This window comes from Sceloporus occidentalis, unplaced genomic scaffold (assembly GCF_023333645.1).
Source record: "Sceloporus occidentalis isolate IW3139 unplaced genomic scaffold, rSceOcc1.0.p SCAF_4, whole genome shotgun sequence".
Classification (NCBI taxonomy): Eukaryota; Metazoa; Chordata; class Lepidosauria; order Squamata; family Phrynosomatidae; genus Sceloporus; species Sceloporus occidentalis.
This window is the reverse complement of record NW_028316984.1, coordinates 58,353,036-58,374,988: the sequence shown is the minus strand read 5'-3', so window position 1 is coordinate 58,374,988 and position 21,953 is coordinate 58,353,036. Positions and strand designations below refer to the sequence as shown.

Sequence of the window (21,953 nt, the reverse complement as noted above, 5' to 3'; positions counted from 1 at the left end):
CAGCCCAAATGGTCGGGGAGAAGCAATATTGTCAGATATGCATAAAATATTTGGCAAAATGACCTGAGATTATTTCAGAATGGTATGTATCTGTGTCCACCACTATAAATCATTCTGGCTTCAACACCAGAAAGTATTTTAATATTGAGGCAGGGAAATTATGAATTTGAATGATTGGAGTTGGATTCTATTTTGGTATTTTTAATCATTTTTCCTTTTTATTTTTTGAAATGGTGATTTGGAACATGCTCACCTTCAGTGCTCTGGATGGAATCTGAGCGACAGTGCCAGTGGAACTTTATGAGAATATACATTAAATATTATCATTTTCCCCTACAAATTTTGTCACATCTCAAAATTAACCATTGAACTCCACAGTCATATACTTGTATGCAGTGTTCAGAAATTTAAAAAGAAAAAATGTCAACTCTTTACTTTATGTGTTTGATTGGGAGTTTGAATTTTGCTGTGTGGGTCGGGAACTGTGGTTTCAAACAACTGAGAAAGATCTCAGCTCAGCTGGTTATACGACATCATTTGTGAACAGAAAACTTCTCTCTTCCCAGTACTATGCAGATCGATTTGAGGTGTCTCAAAGGTCTGTGCATTTCCTTTTGTCAGTGTACAACAGAGCTCTACGTTGGATTGTTAAATGAATACTTTTAAAAAGAACCTGTATAGAATACTTTTATAATGGTGGCTCATTTTTGGTGCATCCCTTACCATTGGAAATCTTACCTCCAAGTTTCTATGAAGTCCTCCTCAGATGAGCTATTGTTGCAAGAAAGTAAAGGGCTCTCATCAGTCCTGTGGAAGTCACTCTGACTATTCCTGTCAAAGATGCCACATAAACCTCTGGTGCTGTTAAAATCAATGCTTGGTGCCCTTACTGTCAAACTCATTCCCCAGTCACTTACATCAGCTCGAACAAATACTCCTGAAAGGAATGAGATCTGGAGAAGCAGACACCCCATTGAATAGAATGCATCTGAAAATACAGACTGTTTTACTAGTGATAATGAATTACTACACTCAAGTGCATCAGCGTTAGAATTATGGAGAAAGTGGGTGGGACTTAAAAATCTACCACAACCCCTTTGATGCCCCAAAATTTTAGCCAAATCTCAACTGCACATATTTGTCTAGAGTCAAAGTTGGTAGCGACTGCCTTTCCCCACCCCCAGAGACCAAACTAAACATAAAACATGTGTTATGTGTGAATGTATGCACATGCACAACATGCTAACAATATTTCACACACAAAACGAACAACAAAGGCCAACAGTTATTTTGTTTTATGCAGATTGATTTGAGCCTATTGTTTTAAATACAACAAAGAGCATTGTGTAAAATATTTTTTATACTTATGTCTAAGAATCTTTTATTTACTAATGCTCTTAGTGTGTGTGTGGGAAACATTGGGATAATTACTATTTGAGATTGGTGATTATATTCATGCTTTATTAGTGTTAGTCTATCCGGTGAAACTGTCAATACAACCATAAGACTATGTTATTCTCTTAACTTGATATTCCCCCACCCCATTCTTTTATAAACTGTCAAGATGTTAAAAGCATCTCTTTCAGTTTGAAGGAAGCATTTCATTTTCCCTGTAAGACCAGTTTTAAAAGATGGTGATTGTGCTGTATTTTAAACGGAACTGAACACTTGTTTTCTTATTGCAGAAGTGCCTCAGGCCCTTTCAAAGTAGGGAAAAACTTATTCAGATCAAAGACAAGGAATGGGCCACATTCTTATTCTGGAAATACTAGGCTAGCTTCAATCAGACTAAAACTGGATAAGCATTTCTTATCAAGAGTATTCTTACAGGTATCTCTAAATTTACTCACTTGAACCTGATAAGCTATTTAATTAAGAAGACATAAGCTATGCAATTTTTCTTGACCTACCTACCTTCTGCATTCACCTAAAGCCAGCTGCTGGATCTGGCAAAGGAAATGGCTTTATCTGGCAACCAGGGCACAAGGATGATGACACACACACTCCAATGAATGAGGCTGTGACAAGAACTTGTGAGAGTGCATCTGGCCCTGCTTTGCTGTGGTGGTGGCAGTCTCTTCATGAGAAGGTCACTGCCACTGCAGGGAAAGAATAGGCTGAATGCATTTGGCCCTGATTTGCTCCGACAGCAATGCTTTCCTCAAGGGCAAAGGAGAAGGAGTGAGTGTGACCTTTTGACCACCACAGTTATCCGACAGCCCTCACCCCCTGCCCTTGCACCAGGAGACACATGGAGTAGGGATGCCACTAAATACATGAATAAGGACTGGTGACTCAATTTAGAAAGGACTACTAAGACTTTTCCATTCCTGTGTTATAAAATCCAGCTGTCTGTCCTTTGTCTCTGTTTAAATGCCTGACTCCCCGTCAAACATGTAATTATTATCAAAAAGAAAAGTAATTTGATACACACACAGTTATTTTTTTTGCCTCCATAGGACTCCATGACTCTGTCAGTTTGTTGTGATGAACCTCCAATATTTTTGATTACCAGCTGAGGTTGGGTTTCTAGCAACTGCCTGTTGCACATGTTGAGGATGACAATATCATTATCCTCCTGTGCCTCAGCACCACAGCTACAAGCAACTGAGAGGTGATGGCTGCTGCAGTGCCAGTGACGTACATGCACCTCAAACATGCAGTTAAGGCTCTTGTACAGAACAAAAGTTCCAGGCATGTAGTTATCATAACGCCTAAGCAATCAAAAGAACAACATAAAGGAAGGATTTATGGAATGATGTGCCTCACTGTTTTGGTTTGCTCATTTTTACACTGAACAACAAGACTCCTTAATTAGACCAGTATGGTGGCTGGCCTCGGAGGGAAAAGAAAATAAACACTTGGTGAGGAAGCACTTTTTCATCAACATAAGCAAAGAACACCACTGGAGTTATTAGCTGCGAGTGCATAAGAATTCATGTGAGGCGCTCATAGCTGTCTAAGACCTGCTGCTATGGCAACAGGCATGGATAAGAAGGATAAACATTTGATAAAAGTAAGTGGGAAAATATCTCTGCCTCCAGGCCTTAATAAATATGTTTTAGTTGTAACTGGATGCTTTACAGTATGGTGTTCTTCAAAGCAAAATCAGTGCTCAAATAACATCTTCTGTGACTAATCACCTACTTTTACAAGGTTGACTATGGCTAGGTGAACATTTCATATGAAAAATTAGGGCTCCGCCAGAATCCTGTTAAAGTGAAGTCGTATTTTCTCTTCTTCTTCTGAACACCTTTGCTATAAATGTAAGTTTTACTGTTAACTGGATTTGCAGCTGGCATATGGCTACGCACTGAACAATTTGGAATGTTTTCTCTGCCCCCCTGCAAATGAGCTTCAGTCTTTCAGAGTTCACTGTGGAGCTGATCTTGTAATTGCTCAGGGCCATGCTCCAACCTAGTAACTCCTGAAGGCACTTACACTTTGCTGTGGATGACAGGTGCTGAGGTGCTACCATGAATGCTGATTCTATGCACAGTGCTCACAGTAGACTGGCTTTTTGTACATAGTTGGGCAAGCTACTTTCAACGTTTTCCAAAAGTGTAATCTTGTTTTCACAGGAGATTGCAGTACTAACTCACTCTAATTATCAGGCAATCGCTACTGAAATTAATGAAAAGTTTGAAATAAACATTCACAGAGCCATTGTTTTTAGGATTTCATTCTTATGGTCTAATCCTGTAAATCCATGTTGCTAATCTGGGTGAGACAAAAGGATCAAGATGATCATCAATCACAGCTTTATTTCAGCAAAGAAAATGTTAATTAGTTGATTAATATCCTGTTTTTCTCCTCTATGGGACCAAAAGTGGTCTAATAAAAATTATTTTATTGTTGTTGTGGTGGTGGTTGTTGCGTGCCTTCAAGTTGTTTCCGATTTAGCAACCCTAAAGTGAGGCTATCATAAGGTTTTATTACCTGAATAAAATCCCAGCCAATGGCCCTTTCCTATAGAGGGTTGTGTTTAGTGCAAACTTTTACAAAGCTGAACTTAGCAATTCTGAATGGATCCACAAGTGACGATTACCCAATGGCCTTTTTAGTATTAAGGAAATTCCTGTATGAGATTACTCTTTGATTTGAAAATAACATCCTATATAGCTGAATAGAATACCATTTTTAACAAACATGATACAAGTAAATACTTTCATGAAAGAATAATCACCATCCATCAAAAGTGATGCTGTCTGGATCAGTGAAAGAGCAGCAATTCTCTGTGGGTAGGTCTTGAACTGTAAACTAGTTGTACGAGTGTATAATGCATACAGTTTGAGGAAGAGTGCAATGGTGACAATGATGATGATGATGATGATGATGATGATGATGACAGCAGCAATGATATTTTTCATAAAACTTTATGAGATTTATTTTACTTTCATGGCTGAATAAAACTCTACCTTTAAAAATAATTTCTAAAACATGGTTCATTATCCTAGGTTCTGCTTATTATCATTGCAAATGTTATTTTTTAATCTTATATTGACTCTATAGCTATATAAAGCCTATGCAATATCCTTCATTGCAAAAGAGTCTTTAAGTAAATGCTTTACAATATGATAAAAGAAGTAAAAAAAATTTCCCTGACCACTATAGAGAAACTTATAATCTGGGGGAGGACAGTTCCAGTCTGAGCATGTTTTTACAGAGTCTCCATTCAATGGAGGTAGACAAGACAGTTTAAGCCTTGATTGCTCTCATTAATGGAACCATTTTCTTGTCAGCAGGAGCAGGGGACGGAGGGAATTTCCAATTTACAATTTTGAAATGAGATTTGACTCTTGTCAAGATGGATAGGGATTCAGACCACTGGTCCTACCTTGGCAGTCTAGACAACTTTCCTGTCTTATCCATTAGAGTCTAATATTAATATTTATTGACCATAATGCATAATACAATTTTTGGGCCCACTCGTATGATTTTAAAGGATGGAATTTATCCCAGTACAGCATATAAAGTGTAAAATAAATTGCATAAAATCTAATTCTGGCTATTAGATTGGTGAGCCTGTGTGTATGTGTCATTAAGACAATAGATATAATCTGGGATAAATGCCAGATGTTATGAAATGTCAACAAGATAACAATCACTTCCACAGTTGTACACAGGTAATAGTAGGAAGACATAACTTCCTACTAACCCTGTGGGTAGGAGGTGATCTATAATAACCTAGGCACAATGATCACAAGATAAAACTTCTAGGTACTGGTTGCAGACAGGAAGCCACACAACAAATGTACAAAGAAGATAAGCAAAGGTAGTAATTTCTCTAATACAGTTTATGTTGAACAATCAACCAATTAGTTGACTGGATGTAAGAGAGAATAAAAAGAAGCCTAGAGAAGGTTCTCACCAGATTGCCTTTGGATATGTCTCCAACGTGAGAGGAGAAGCCAACAACATTGCCTTCAAGCTACACATGTTCCTGATAACCTGATAGATCTATAATTGGCCATAACATTCTGCCCTAAGATGTTGATTTATGCTAGTATTGGTAAGGCTAATAAGATAGATGTTTATGTAGTAATGGATGCTGTTAAGATTTAACAATGCTCAAGGAGATTAATCTTGGAGTGGCAATAGAGGAGAATGTATACCTGTCATGGATAATTGGCTAAATTATATCATTAAGAGGATTATTCATATGGTATAAGGGACAGGATTGTGCATGTGTAAAAGGCTTTATAAAATGTCAGTATTATGCCTTAACAGTCACTACAGGAAACTATAAAATTATGGAATAATAATAATATGATGATTGTCCTATATGGTGGATAAAAGACCATGTTAAATGGCTTAGAAAATAATGTTCTTACATGTGTTGATTATTAGTGATCCTGTTAAAGAAATGCAAAGAGATCAGAGCTAACTCCTAATGAAATGTGTAACATTCTAATACTCGTATCCTGCAGTGTAATGATATGAATGATGCCTGACATGCAATGTTAAAAAATAATGAAACTAAGCACTCACACGTTGCTATGTCTGTGATTCTCCCTAAAGGGAATGTATATGTATGCATATCTGTATCTGTATCTATATCTATCTTTATCATCTATATCTCCCCTCTCTCTCTGAAATAGCCTTTAAAAAAACCCTGCTCAATTCCCACATAAATATCCTGAAAATCTAGTACTTAAGAATGCTTAAGTGGAGTGTTGATGTTGACTCAGCCTATCTGTTTTAACCACCCTTGTGGCTTGGGCACTCAGCTGACCAGAGGTTAATAATGGAGTCCTAGGCACAAGACAGAATTAGCTGACAAATGACAAGGGCCCTCATTCGCTCAGTCTAAGAAATAGGATGAATAAACAATGACAGTTTCAGATTTAATTCCTCCTAGAAGCATAATCTAGCCTTGTGGAACCCAGAAGACTTGATATACAGAAAATCTATAGGCAGTGAAGCAGGCTGGATAATAGCTTAATGGGGCATAGATCACAGGAAAACTATGACCAAAGATCATGTACATTTTATGCAACAGTGAGGTTCATTTTTAAAAATTATACTATGCCTCCAGTATTATGTCTCAACTATTGCATCCTCAACATGTTTGTACATCAGAAATATTTCAAATGGTGAAAAATTGAAGCCTATTGGGATCAGGTTCAGAGAGACCAGCAGTGGTCCTCAGTTGCCTGCTGTAACAAGTTTGCCAGACACTTGAATGAGAAAATGGGTTGTATTCACTTAGAACTTGATGTCATAGTTATTGTACAGTCTGAGGAAGTGCCCCTTGCTTTATCTGATTCTGTTTCATGTGATTTATTTCTGTTGTTATGGATTTATGATGTGGACAATACACTAGAATTAGTTTGTTCCAAAACTTGGGCCATGTCATGTTGTTTGTAAGAATATAGTAGGAGAAGACTGGACAGGTGGGTCCAGGGAGTGATAAATACCTTGCTGCATCATCAAGAGGCATTTCCTACCTTCAGGAGGCTGTGATACACCCTCTTCTAAAGAGGTCCTCCCAGGACCCAAGTATGTTACCACCCTATCCTCATATCCTCTATTTGGGAAAGGTAGTTCATGTGGGTGACACATTATCTGAGTCAGTTTCAGAACAGTGCCTAGCTCTGAAATGGCCTTAGTCTCTCTTACTGATAGCCTACTCTAGGTGAAAGACAGGATGTGTGCTACTCTGCTGATGGATGTATCAGTGGCTTTTCATACCACTAATCATGATATCTCGCTAAAGCAGCTCTATCAGAGGAGAAACAGAGGCACTCATTACAATGGTTCTGTTCCTATCTGCAGGGCCAGTTCCAGAGAGTAGCATTGGGGGATTATTATTCAGATTCATGACCATTAACCTAGGAGGTGCCACAGGGCTCCTCTCCCATGATGCTCAACATCTATATGGAATAGCCTGCCAGAGGAGATCCATCTTATTACTAGCTTAGACAGCTTTAAAAAGGCTGTCAAGATGGATCTCTTCTGGCAGGCCTTCCCCGAATAGCAATCCCAGCCTTATATCCAATATGTTTACCCCATCGACTGCCCCTTGCCTAACCCCTCGTAGTCTATTTTAATTGGATTATTCTATTTTTAGATTATTTTAATATTTCATTGTTTAATTCTGTTTTAGGGGAGGGAGAGGAGGGGGTATTGAGATTTTTATGGAGTTTTAATATGTAAGCTGCCTCAATTATCTTTGATAGAGAGGCGGGATACAAATAAAAATTGTATTTTTTATTATTTATTATATGAAGCTGCTGGGAGAAGTCATTGAGAGTTTTGTGGTTGGGTACAATCTGTTTGCTGATGGCACTCAGCTTTACGTCTTGTCATCAGAGACATCTAAAGGTATACAGATGCTTGAGCAGTGTCTGGATGCTGTAATGAACTAGCTGAGACCTGATGAAGTGAAGCTGAATCCTATTGACTCTATGGATTGATGGTTCTCAGGTCCAGGAATCGAGTAAACTAGCTGCCCTGGATGGGGTTGAACTCTCCCTGAATAAGTAGGTACGTAGTTTTAGGAATACTCTTTGATCCATTTTTGTCACTTTAGATCCAATTGAGATCCCTGTTCCAGAGAGTTTGGGACAGCTTTAAAAGGTCATTCAGATGTAGCCTTTTGTGGTCAGTGATAATTTAGCCACAGTAGTATATGCACTGGTAGTATCCAAATGGATGCAGTGGCTCAAGTGGTTAAGACACTGACTCTGTTGACTCTGTTGATTGCAAGATCAGCAGGTTGGCAATTCGAAGCCCTGGTGCCACATGATGAGGTGAGCTCCCATCACTAGTCCCAGCATCTGCCAGCCTAGCAGTCTGAAAACATGCAAATGCAAGTAGATAAATAGGTACCACTCTGGTGGGAAGGTAAACAGCATTCTGTGCAGTCATGCTGGCCATATGATCACAGAGTAGTCTCTGACAACGCTGGCTCTTCAGCTTAGTAATGGAGATGAGCACCACCCCCTATGGTTGGACACAACTTGACAACCTTGTCAACAGGGAATACCTTTACCTTTAGCTTCCAGTTCTATGTGGAACTGACCTTAAATAAGATTCAGAAGTTACAACTAATAAAAAATGTGGTGGCAAGATTGTTGATTAAACAGTCTTGCCACCATATAAACAACACATTACTTTGGTTTTCAAGGAGTTTCACTGGCTGCCAATTTGTTTCTGAGATCAATTCAAGACGCCGGTTTTGACTTACAAAGTCCTAAATAGCCTTGGGCAATTTGATAGACTAAATACAAGCCTCCCTGAAATTTTACAGCCTCAGTGGAGGTCCTGTTGCATGTCTTACCACCCTATGAAGTTAGGTGGGTTGGCACATATGGTAGAGCATTTCAGTGCAGCACCTTGACTGTAGAATTTCCCCCCAAGGTAATTGAGGCTGGCACCATATCTTTTGAGTTCCAGCAGACAGCTACAGTGGTGTTGTTTAACATGGCCTTCAGTTCTGAAATGCAAGGGGGGGGGGGTTGCTATGATAGTGCTAAGTCTTCACCTTAAATTATTTTAAAGAGTGTCTGAGTCTATTTTTTAAAAGTTTTTAATTCAAGTATTGAATGCTATAAAAGTTTTTTTTAACCCATTATACATTACCTTGGGAGCCTTGAACAGTTGAACAGTGATACATAAATGCTTTGAATAACTGGAAAAGCTAGTAGATAGGTAAGGGTTATTTCCATTGTCGCATGTCTATTGATGAAATATAAACTTCTGAGTGTGCAAGTTTCCCTGGGCACCACTAGTTTGCAGCCTTCCAGAGCAGATGAAGGTTGCAGCCCTCCAGAATAGATGAAAGGGGCCAGAAGAACAAGAGGACAGGAGGGTAAGAATAGAAAAAGAGGAAGTTTTGTTGCACAAGCAGAACACTGCTCACATGATGATATATGGAGCCCTACATTCTGATCTGCACCTTAGTCCAGAAGACAAAGCTGAGGTCACTTTGTATCATAATGCAAGTTTAGTTCCTCAAGCATTCCTAAGGCAAAACTTCCATAAATAATGAGTTCCTTTGTTGGTATTGCAACTTTGAAACTTTCTCCTTAACACACAAGCTATATTTCATACTAAAATGAAAGAACTTGGTTAAATAACATCAGTTTTAAACCCTTATATCTAGTCTAAGGCACGTTGCAAGAGTAGCTCATTATCATAGTTTAGCAGCAATCAAGTCTATGTACTTTGACCTTACATTTTATGGCATGTACTCTGAATGATTAAATAATATAACATGCAGATTTTTAAGTACAGCCTTAACTTGGCTTCACTTTTAGACACTTATAATATAATTAAATATACTGTACATGAAAACCTTGTTAGTGGATAAACAAATATGCTTGCTAGTTATGACTGCAAACTTGTATGGAAGAGGGTTAGTCACTGGAAGGGAAATCTATATTCACTTACAATGATTTAGTGTTGCAATCCCCCCATATGTGTGTGTGTGTATCTATCTATCTATATATCTCCAGTGCAGGATTTTAGCTTTCTAGCCGATGATAAGCAAATATTTTCATACATGTTTCTTGTCAAATTCAGAAGACCTCTAAATAAATGTTCATAGCATTATTCATGCATGTGTAAGGTTATTTCACACATATTTTTAGGTATATAACTAAATTGTCATTTTTAATAGACTGGACCCAGACATAAGGTATATCTGCACTACATATTATATTAGTTTGCTACTACTAAGAGGTGCCAGAAAGGTCTACTGTACTCCTTAAAGTTTCAATTTCCTGAGTTACAATTTTAGCTCTATTCCGAGTACTGATTACCCTCATTTAGGAAATACCAGAAACACCAAATAAGTCTTATGATGGTATACTATTCTCACAATTTTTAACTGATGAGAAAAATGAGAAGCATCTTAAACTACATGGTTAAAAGGTCAAGAAGGGGAAGTTTTGTTTTAGTCTAATACAAGAAAGCATCTACCAAATAGTCCCAGCTTAATTTCCTTTATTAAGTAAAAATTGCTAATTTAGGTGGGATACAGACCGCCCAAAAGAGCAGTCTCCTGCCGCCCTCGTTTGTTGCGCAAGGGAGCTGCAGCAGATAAACTGCGCGGCTCCCTTGTGCAACAAAAAGAAGCCGCAAAAAGCGGCTTCTTTCTGCGGTGCCATTATGACGCCGCAAGGCACCAATGGCACACTTGCGGCTTCATGAAGGCGGCAAGATGTGTGGACGCTAGGCGTCCATCACGTCAAAATGGCGGCACCCATGTGTATAGGGCACCACCATTTTGACACCCTCGTTACATGTGAGGGGCAAGACGTGTCAGGAAGCGCTGCCCCTCGCGCGTAACGACGGCGCCCAATAGGGCCCGGCCATACAGCACCATAGTAATCCATATACATTACACTATTTAGTCCAGGGCTAGCTCTTATAAAGCAAGCTTAGTGCTTATGTCTTGATAAAGTCTCAATTTAAAGGACAATTTATATGTACTGTATTTGCCCTGGTATCACCGCTTCACAAAATAAAATCAGTCCGATCATCCGATATAGTTGGCCCTATGTATCCATGGATCTTTTTTATTCATGGTTTCAGCCATACACACACACATACACACACAAACACACACATATTTACAAAAGCAAACCTTGATGAGCCATTTTATATAAGGCACACAATTTTACTATGTATATAATAGGACTTGAGCATCCATGGATCTTGGTATCCATTGAGGGTCTTGGAACCAAAACCCAGTGGAAACTAAGCACCCTATGTACATTGAGCTTTCCTTTTCAGACAACAGGTGAAAACCTCTTGTTTACTTGGGCAAACATTGTGGACTAACATGTACCTTTACCCTATGAATGCTTACTGAGATGAAAGTCCAATAGAATTTATTGGGGGTTTAGCAAATATTTATTTTAGCAAATATTTATATTTTCAAATATAAATAAATAAATTGTTTCAGTACTATTCAACATCTTTATCAATGACTTGGTTGACAGAATTGGGGGCATACTTATCAAATTTGCAGATGACACCAAACTAGGAGGAGTAGCTAATACCCGAGAGGACAGGACCAAAATTCAAAATGACCTGAATAGATTAGAAAGCTGGGCCAAAGCTAACAAAATGAAATTCAACACAGAGAAATGTAAGGTGCTGCACTTAGGGCAGAAAAATTAAATGCACAGATATAGGATGGGTGATACCTGGCTGAAAGAGACTACATGTGAAAGGGATCTGAGAGTCCAAGTAGAAGAGAAGTCGAACATGAGTCAATATTGTGATGCGGCAGCTAATAAGGCCAATGCGATTTTAGGCTGCATCAATAGAAGTATAGTGTCTAGATCAAAGGAAGTAAGAGTGCCACTCTATTCTGCTCTGGTCAGGCCTCACCTGGAATATTGTGTCCAGTTCTGGGCACCACAATTTAAAAAGGATGGTGAGAAACTGGGGCGTGTCCAAAGGAGGGCGACTAAAATGGTGAAGGGTCTGGAAACCATGCCCTATGAGGAATGACTGGGGATATTTAGCCTGGAGAAGAGAAGGTTAAGAGGTGATATGATAGCCCTGTTTAAATATTTGAAGGGATGTCATATTGAGGAGTGAGCTAGCTTGTTTTCTGCTGCTCCAGAGACTAGGACCTGGAACAATGGATGCAGTCTACAGGAAAAGAGATTCCACCTGAACATTAGGAGGAACTTCCTGACAGTAAGGGCTGTTCGACAGTGGAACACACTTCCCCGGAGTGTAGTGGAGTCTCCTTCCTTAGAGGTCTTTAAAGAGAAACTTGATGGCCATCTGTCGGAGATGCTTTGATCGAGATTTCCTGCATGGCAAGGGTTGGACTGGATGGCCCTTGTGGTGTCTTCCAACTCTGCGATTGTATGATTGTATGATTCTGTGGGCTGGGTTCATGTGTGAGTGAAGGAAAATGGTTTTTAGTGCACACTAAACTGTTGGCAAGCCATTGCCATGACATCACCCAACCATCATCCATCCCCAAACCAGGCTAAGCTGCCCAATTTTCCTACACCAGAAGCTTTCCAACAGTGAAAAATTAGGTGGCTGAGCCTGGCTCGAGGATGGGTTATGGTTCGATGATGGCATGGCAACAGCTTACCAACAATTTAGCGTGTGATAAAATCCATTTTCCCTTGCTCACGTGTGTTTCCAGCCCATACCCAGAACAGACCAAAAAGTGCATGCGATAAACCTCAAGATTTCCTTCCCCAACAAAGTAATTCACAGCTCTTACTATTAACAGTGCTCTTGCACAGATGCTTTCCATGCAGTGCTTACGTTCTAGATCCACCTGGCGTGTTGAAAGAGCTATGTCTGGAGTCCTTTGTGCCATTTTATCTAGAATGTGCATGAACATATTGTCTGCATTCATAAAACATTTGAGAGGCTACTTGTTTGAGTGTCTTTATAATCTATTGAAGTTAGATGATTTTTCATCTGTGGTAAAAATAATTGGTGCTATTGTAACAACCACACATAAAATTTTAAAACTCCCACAAAACCATTACGTGGAGAAAAAAATAACAGCAATAAAAACAAAACCCATACTTCAGCAGTATCTTCCCATCTATTTTAAAGTTTATGTTGTACTATTTTATTGGATAAAGGCTCCCAGGGGTTCACAATATACATATAACACAAGTACAATATTAAAACTAAACCAACAATAAAAAACAGTAATTCAATACATGAAAACATCAACATTTGAAACAGGACCACACTGATTATGGTATATACTGGCTCCCAAAGCAGATGTACAGAAGGCCTACCATACTGAATGTGTAGTATACTTGGCATGTGAATATGAATGTGTGTATGTATAGAGTGCTATTTGGGCATTATAAAATATTCTAAAGCTTGAATGAGGGAAACGCATGAAAAGAGGAATATTCTAGCCTGGCCCTTCTTGTGTTATTTCCACTTGGAAGGTGACTTTCTGAAGAGGAGCCTATCTTCTGTGTAAGGAAACATTCAATTGGAATTGCTGTTTGTTTTTCCCCTGTTTTTGATTGCATGGAGAGTCTTCATGCATAAAGGAGATGTTGCTTTACAGACTGTTGTTCTCCATGTGTGGGAAGTATTGAAAATATCAGTGAGGGGGGGCTGGCTTAGCCCACCCTCCTCTATATGTACTTATTTTATTTAAGATTTAAAATGATTGAGTGGGATATCTCTTTTTCTTTTTCTTGCTTCCTCCTTCTTTTAATCATTATCTATGCATCTTAAGAGGCCAGAAGCTATGCCAAAGCTGCCCTCCAGTCCTTAGGACTGGAGTGTGGATTTATCATGGCTTTTGGACTCTTAGGAAGCATGCATCAATTAAACAGCATACCTCCAAAGTGAACCAAAGAAACTTTATTTTGGCCTGACTGTTTGGGCCCTATATTTGTCTAGTGACTTTAAATATACCGGTTGGAATCTGGTTGGTTATTGCAGCTAGAGTATTCCAGTTGAATCAATTGATGAATTGAGAGTTAACACTTCATTGATTCCATGAGTTTACTCTGTCATGACTAACAATAGAGTAAAGGGCTCTATGTGATGGCAAAACTTTTAGACACTGAGTGCCCAAACTCTGAGTGCCAGAGACAGGATTTCTGGGGGGTGGGACTTCTGGAAAGAAAACATGCAAGAAAAAAATTGAGGACCCAGACAAATAAAAGTTCAAAACAAAAGATAAAACTTAAAAAAAACCCACTCATATAAATATTAAATCCATCCTTTTTAGCCCTGCTCAAAATGGAGGCCGTTTCAAGAGGCTGAAAGGAAGGAGAGTAAAAAGGTTAACAAAGCTACTGTCACCGAGACTGGAGTCAGAGGTCCAAAACACACTGCAGAAATAATCCAGTCTGAGACCATTTTAACTGCTCTGGCTTAGTACTAGGGAATCCTGGGAATTGTCATTTATTATGGTACTAGACATCTTTGGCTAAATATCGTACCAGCCTACAAATCGCAGAATTCCATAGCATTTAGTCTTGGCAGTCAAAGTGGTGACAAACTGCATTATTTCTGCAGTGAAGATGCAGCCCCTAACACCAGTGGCTGAATATCACTATTTTGTGGATTTGGGATGTTACTGCGCTTTGCTATATGATCAACAAGAGTCACCATGGTGTCGTGGTTTGAAAGAGAAACCCACTAGGTAACCTTGGGCAAATCACACTCTCTCAGCCTCAGTAGGCAATGGCAAACCCCACTTAACAACTCTTGCTAAGAAAATCCTGTAACAGGTTGGTTGTGACAATTTCTCTGGGAAAACATGGTTCAATTTCCCATGCAGCCACACAAACCCACCTGGTAAATGTGGGCAAATCACACTCTCTCAGCCTCAGAGGACAGCAATGGCAAACCACCTCTGATGAAACCCACCAAGAAAACTCCATGATAGGGTCACCAGAAACAACTTGAACGCACACAACGTACACATACCCAAGTCATACTATCTCAGTCTCAGAGGATGGCAGTGGCAACCCCCCCTGATGAATCTTGCCAAAAATCCCTGTGATAGGATTGCCAGAAATGACCTGAAGGCACACAACACACACACACACACACACACACAGAGAGAAAAAAAAACCCTTTTATTTATATCCCACTTGTTACCACAATCAAAGCGGCGTACAACCTTTAAAAAAATAAAATATATACAATTTCCACCCCCCTTAAAAAAGGATTAAACAATTCTATCCATTAAAATTACAGACAATAAAATCTAAAAATAATAAAGTAATGGTGTTACACTCTCTCAGCCTCAGAGGATGGCAATGACAAACCATCTCTGATGAAACTTGCCAAGAAAACCCTGTGATATGGTCACCTTAGGTCACCAGAAATAACTTGAAATAACTCCTGAAAGGCAACACAACTTTATACTTTAAATATCCAAAAGGCTCTCTGGGTTCTCTGCTGCCCTAGAAGATAAGACCAGGCCTAATGGTTTTTAGATACAGAAGGGTAGATTTTTATTGAACATTAGCAGGAACTTCTTGACAATAAGAATGCTTTGGCAATGGAAACAATAACCGAGTGTAGTCCCCTTTTCTGGTCATCTTCAAAGAGAGGCTAGGTATCTACCTTCTGGCGTTGCTCTAGCTGGAATTTTTACTGTGTGTGTGTACGTACTCAATGGCCTTATAGGGCCCCTTTTGACTCCATAATTCCACTAGGGTTGTCATAAAAAATACAGGTGAGGGCTCCTGTACCTTTAATGGTGTATAAAAGAAGGGATTTCAGCAGGTGTTGGCTGTGTGATGGTGGGGTCCACCAGATGGAGCAAATTTTTGTTGATGGCTGTGGTATTTATTGCTGTGGTTTTCATTTGCTGATTTTGTTTTGTTTTGTGTTAAATAATCAAATGGATGATCCTAGGGTCTCAGACTCTTCAGTGGTAACTCCTGGCACCAATAGTAACACTGGATTCCTTTGCAACTAACTCCTCCTTGCTGCTGCAATTGAGGGAGAGGGAGACAGATGGCAGGAGGGACTTTACTTCGCAGTTTACATATAGGATGATAGACTACTGTTCCTTTAAAAAACAAAAAAGGAAGGCATGCCCATACAACATCTCACAACAACCAGACCCAATAGGTATAGAAGTGAGTAAAGGTACTGAAGAGGTCTAAGTGATGATTGGCTAAGTTGCCCACAATGCTGTGAAATCTGAATGATAATTAAGGCGGGATACAAACCACCATATAGTACGTCTTCTATACGTACTAGGGTTAGGAAGGGGCGGTGCTTCCGCACCCCCCTAACCCTAGTACGTATAGAATACGTACAACATGGCAGCGCCCCTTCCACATGGGGGCCGCCATGTTTACGTACTGGACGCATAGCGTCCAGACGTGTCGCGGCGCCTATGACGTCGCGAGTCCGCGCCAGGCGCCTCGCGACGTCATAAAGGCGCCGCAAAAAGAAGCTCCGAAATGGAGCTTCTTTTTTGCTCCGCGCGGGAGCCGCGCGGTTTGGCTGCTGCAGCTCCCTCGCAGAGCAAATGGCGCCGGCGGGAGACCGCCGCAAAGCGGTGGTCTGTATCCCGCCTAAGTTGGCAAAGATGTCATACAGCTCCCTTCATCTTCCCCCTTCCTCATCAACATTTACATGAACTTAAAAAAATAAACCAGAACAGCCATGAGTGGATACAGAGGTAGCACCAAGAGAAACCAACTGGCAATAAGCCCTTTGTCTGGAAGAACACATTGTTAATCTATTCAAGTGTATATTATATGCTATGTATTCATTCAATAGACCCAAACATGCTCGGAATTTTAAAAGCCACTCCAGGGTTTTCTTCACATATTACTTTATGAAATGGGCACATTTTGCTCTGGCAATAGCATGCAACTTGTTATATATGATGGACTCAACATGTGTCTTTTTTAATAATATCAGCATCACAACGTATATATCTCATGCAAGGATGGCATTTATGCCACTCTCTGTTCATCATACAGAAAATTGAAAATGGCTGTCTAGGATAACAGAATATGTAAAAATTTCCCTGAGAAAAAATATTCCTAGCAGTGTAGTAACCCCAGGGGATGCTGAACTTTGGAATTATGGGAAATGTTTGTCTATAGTAAATGTATACAAATATAAAATGTGACATATTTGGCTCACAGAAACAATAATTAATAGTCAAATTCTATACAGATCTACTCAGACCTTAGTCATGTTCAACTTGACGGGACTTATTCCCTGATATATAGGTGTGTACAGGACTGCAGTCTAAGCTATGGCATGAGAACTTGTTAGGTTAAATGAGACAATAATTTACTATCAGCAATTCTCTATAATAAAAAGGTCTCCATGAAAATAAGTAAATCCTCTGGAGGGCTAAGTGACTATCAAAATGGGGGCTGAATGTAAAAATAGGTTTTCAAGTTATGGAAAACTATTTTGCCTAAAGGGTCCCCATTTCACCATCATCTCCAAATAGGCAACTTATGGTGGTCAGCCTAGATCCATATGGATCTTGGTTGAATTTCAGAAGCCCTCAATAACTGATTTGTTCTGACTTCTGCAAGAATAATTTGTCACTCTCTCAACAGGCTGTTAAGTGGAAAGGAAAATGGAGAGAGAGGGAATAGCGGATGGCAGAAAGAAAGGAAAAGGGGTTGTCTTGATTACTTAGTGGTTTCACCCCATCCTTCACTAATTTTAGCTCCATCCACTGCTGACAGTCAGTCCCCAACAGTTTAATCCTCCAAGAATGCAATCCTCATTAAAAAAAATTGCCAACCCCATGCCTCTAGTGAACCAAGAGGAAGAGAGTAGTGTGAAAGCTTGAAAAATGCAGCATAATACTCCTTTTAAAAAAAGTGAACAGAGCTGCTTAAGCTATAGAGTTACATTTGGCTGGATACCCACTGTTACGATTCTCTCTGGGAATGACAGATTTTCCTTTGTTATTTGAGCTTGAGCTGAAGATAAGGGATAAAGGAAGAGGGATCAGATATAAACACTGTAGAGATTAAAAGAGTAAACAAAGGATTGATGAGTTCTGCCTCAAAGGAGAACAAAAGTTGTGAATAGTATATTTCTGAAACAATATTTGTTCCCATACCAATGTAGTCATTCAATGAAGACACTGTTGTAGAATTTCCTGAGTAACCCTACCCTATAAAGTTAAGGCTGCTTGTGAATGGAGAGGGACCTTTTCAGTGAAGATTTCACATTTGTAACATGCTTTTCCAAATCCAGGACATTGAATTGGTGGTATGAAAAAAACCCATTGTGACAATTCAAAGTATGGGATTCAGATGATTAGGGCATTTCTATGCTGAGCTATTACAGAAAAAGCAAAACTGTATTTGTCACCACCTGATGCATCCATACCATGGTCAATCTACTCAATACTTTTAGTGCAGATAACATGTTTCTATGTAGCTTTGGACTAAGAAGTCCTTCTCCACCTTTTGCAGAAGTAAAGATAAGCTGAGATGCATAGTTCTGAAGAAAAATGTCTCCTGGAACCTGTGAGCTTACACAGACTCATCTGGAAGGATAGTATTTTGCTGCATCAAAGACGTCTTGCAAGTGTTGAATCTTATGTGAGGTCAAGCATATAAAGTAATGTTACAGTTTTTCTGGCACAGGGAGAAAAATTTTTTTTTTTTAAACTATCTTAACTTTTCCCTTTGAAATTTTCATTGGTTTTCTTGTTAGTACTGTTTGTACTGAATTATAAATTACAGCATCCTTGGATCCTAAAAACTATGAAGCATGACATTTTACACTGTCCTTGAATCTTAAGTGACATAAAATGTAGTCTTTAAATGTTTTAAATAAATATTAAGTAAATAAGCATTGTTGCTTTCTCTGGGTAAAAGTGTTTTTATTCTCCTAGGCTTTTAATGGAATGGAATGCATTTTTCTCTTTTAATACATTGCTGTATTTTACCTAGTTTCATAAACTCTCCTGGAATCTCTGTAGAAGGATAATGTATAAATCCTTTGAATAAGTTAATATGTACATAGCTGTATAATTCAAAGGCTAGGATTAATATCTTGGTTACTAGACTTTCGCATGTGTTATATTCTCCTGCCCTCTAGGTGGCACATTCACATCAAAAATTCTGGTACTAACCAAGACAGGAGATACAATACATGTTGCAGATTCCATGCACAAATTACCAATCTCCATCACCCTTGTGCCTGGCTCACTTTTTCAGAATCAATCTGAATGTAGAGCAAGGGTAGGAATAGTGCCATGCTCCAGATGTTGTAGAGCAGAACCAGAAATCCTGGTAGCCCTGGTCAAGATGATCAGTGGTGACAGATGCTGAGAACTGCAGTCGAACAAAATCATGGGGGACCCCCATGATTTCCCTCTCCATTGTAAAAGTTTGGGAAGCCTGCAAGAATATTTGGTAGGAATGCTTTCATCTGCCTCTTTGCTGCTTCTTAATACAATTTTGCTATTATAAATGACAATGAGTTACGAATATAGCCTTCCCCACATGGATCTCCTCCAGTTGTTACAGACTAGGGCATTGTTAGCAGTGGTCAGGGTATTCCAGGGGCAGTCCGGAGTATCCTGGTCTCACAGAATATTCTGCTCTGTTACCTTGACCTCCATTTCTGTGCTGCCGCTGTCTGCACAGGTGTCCTGCCAAGCTGCCCAGCACATTTGCCATTACCATGGTTTGCTTGCTTCTGAGATCTGAGCTCAGAATGAATGATCCATGGTAGTTGCAGGTTCATGAAGTGGCTTGGTGTGATGCCCATTCAGACAGATGCTGCCATGCAGAAATAGAGAAATGGAGGACTTTGATCTTCCTGGAAGATCTAGAGCAACATTTTAAAATCTGTTTTAATCATGTTTTACTGTTCTGGTGTGGGACATGCCGGACATCATCCAGACTGTCCACATCAGAACTGGGGTTTGGGCCATGCATTGTCTAGACAGGATATGAGAAAGCATGTGTGTGTGTAAGGGAGTTGTTGTGGCACTAGATCTCTCTGACAGAGAAGGCTAAATATCTAACAAAATTACAAATCCCAGGATTCTATAGCATTGAGTCATGGCAGTTAAGTGGTCTCCAACTACTTTATTTCTGCAATGCAGACATACCTTTTAACTACCATTAGCTCACTCAGTATGGCTCAAAGTTGGAAACTTTAGTAGAAAACATATGGAGGACACATTTTGTGGAAGGTGGAAATACTGTAATATAAACAGACTACAATTCAGAATTTAAGATCTTTGTGAATTATAATCCTTTGTCCAGTCTACATCACTCTTCAACTGAAAACACATCTTGACTAGCAACTGCTGTTTTGTTTATACTCCACTGATCATTTTGGTGATAATAGGTGTGTGCATGAGTTATTTTTTTTTCTTTTTCTTTTTAAATGTTAGTGAACCAACCTAAACCAGCATTTCTTTTAAGGCAACAGACTTTAGAAATGTTTTCTAATGATGTGATGCTATTATATGTTTTGGAAATAAATCCCACTTTTTCCTGTGTTTTTACAAATGAATTCAGTGGGGTTTTTGAAGATAATGAGAAGCTGTTGTTCTAAATAAGAAGAAGCATTTGATACTTTTTACCATGTAAGTATCACATTGCAATCTGATCCTTGTACTTAGTGGGCTATTTAGTTGTGGTGTGGACAAGATTATGGTAGCTGTTACTACAACACATCTCAAAGGCTATGATTTATTAAGCCATCATTAACTTTTCAAATATGTTACCACAGTGACTAAGAAAATTGTATCAGATGTGCAGGAATTTATTTCTAATGTGAAAAATAAATAAAATATTTCCCTTTTTCTCCTCTATACAGAAATTGGTTTAACATTATGATCTGTTAATTCAGACAACAGGTTTGTAGAAGTAACTCTATGTGTATCCTGAAGGCTTTGAAACCTCTTCTTTTGGGACTCTGTCCATCCTTGGATTTAATGAACAACATTGCCGCTGTTATATGCAAGCACACATACATCTTGATATTAGCCAGTGTGAGCAATAACTTGATTATTTCACAAAAAATAGCTTAGGTATTAATTATAGCATTTTAAGTACTTTCCCCTCATCTGATTGGTTTTATGTCTTTTTGAAGCCTTCCAGCAGTACTAAATGATGCATATCCTTCTGGCCATGCTATGCTTTTAGATTCATTATAGCGATTTCAGGAAAAGTCAGCAAACACACTCCATCAAATGCTTGCTGCAATAAAAACTCTTACCAGAACCCAGAGTACTCAGTTACAAAGTAATTTTACAGATGTCATCCTGCTCCTGACAGGTAATAGGGATGGTACTTAGGATTGTCAAAATATGCTCTTGGCCATCTTCCTCAATTTGTAAGGACTCAGGCACAAACTGGAAGTAAAGACAAGATCATCAGTCTCAGATTGTGTCCCTATTAAGCCCTGAGCTGTTTTGAGGGCAAATGGGCTCAGAGTTGGGGTACAGATTAATTTTTAGTTTTTGCTGCTTGGGGGTAGCAAGCTTTCTAAGTTTCAAAAAAGGCCCCATAGATATGCCCAAGGAAGCTTCCTTGAATGAGTTGTGCCAAGCTTGGTAATGTTTTCTTAGCATGCCTTTGGAATTATGGAACTTATAAGCAATCAACCTAACAAACAAACATTCGTTTTCCAAGCACTGGGATTTAGCTAGAAGGTTTTCAGAAAAGGGCCCCTAGGGATGAAATCACTGAAATAATATAAGTAGCCCAATATAATTAAGTGTTTCAATAAATATTAAAACAGTCTCCCAAAGCAGAATTTTTAGCTTGTATTTTTAAATGCTGAACTGAAGTTGTAAGTTACTTCAATGCAATGCATTTGGAGACTGAAAGAAAATTTTGTTGGGGAGGCAGAATTCTTATGTGAGAGAAGGTAATGTCCTTTTGCCTTTCCCCATAGCTATAATCCTGAGCCAAACATTCATATGTCCTACTGCCACAAAAGTGGAATTGCATGTGTGAAAAGTTCATTTGTTGCCTGTTCATGCTGAGTCCTACTGG

The 21,953-nt window shown here is 39.1% G+C and overlaps 1 pseudogene; it reads right to left on the bottom strand.

Moving 5' to 3' along the window:
• Positions 1-21,953, bottom strand: part of LOC149313892 (von Willebrand factor D and EGF domain-containing protein-like) — a 349,914-nt pseudogene that overhangs the window by 207,321 nt on the left and 120,640 nt on the right.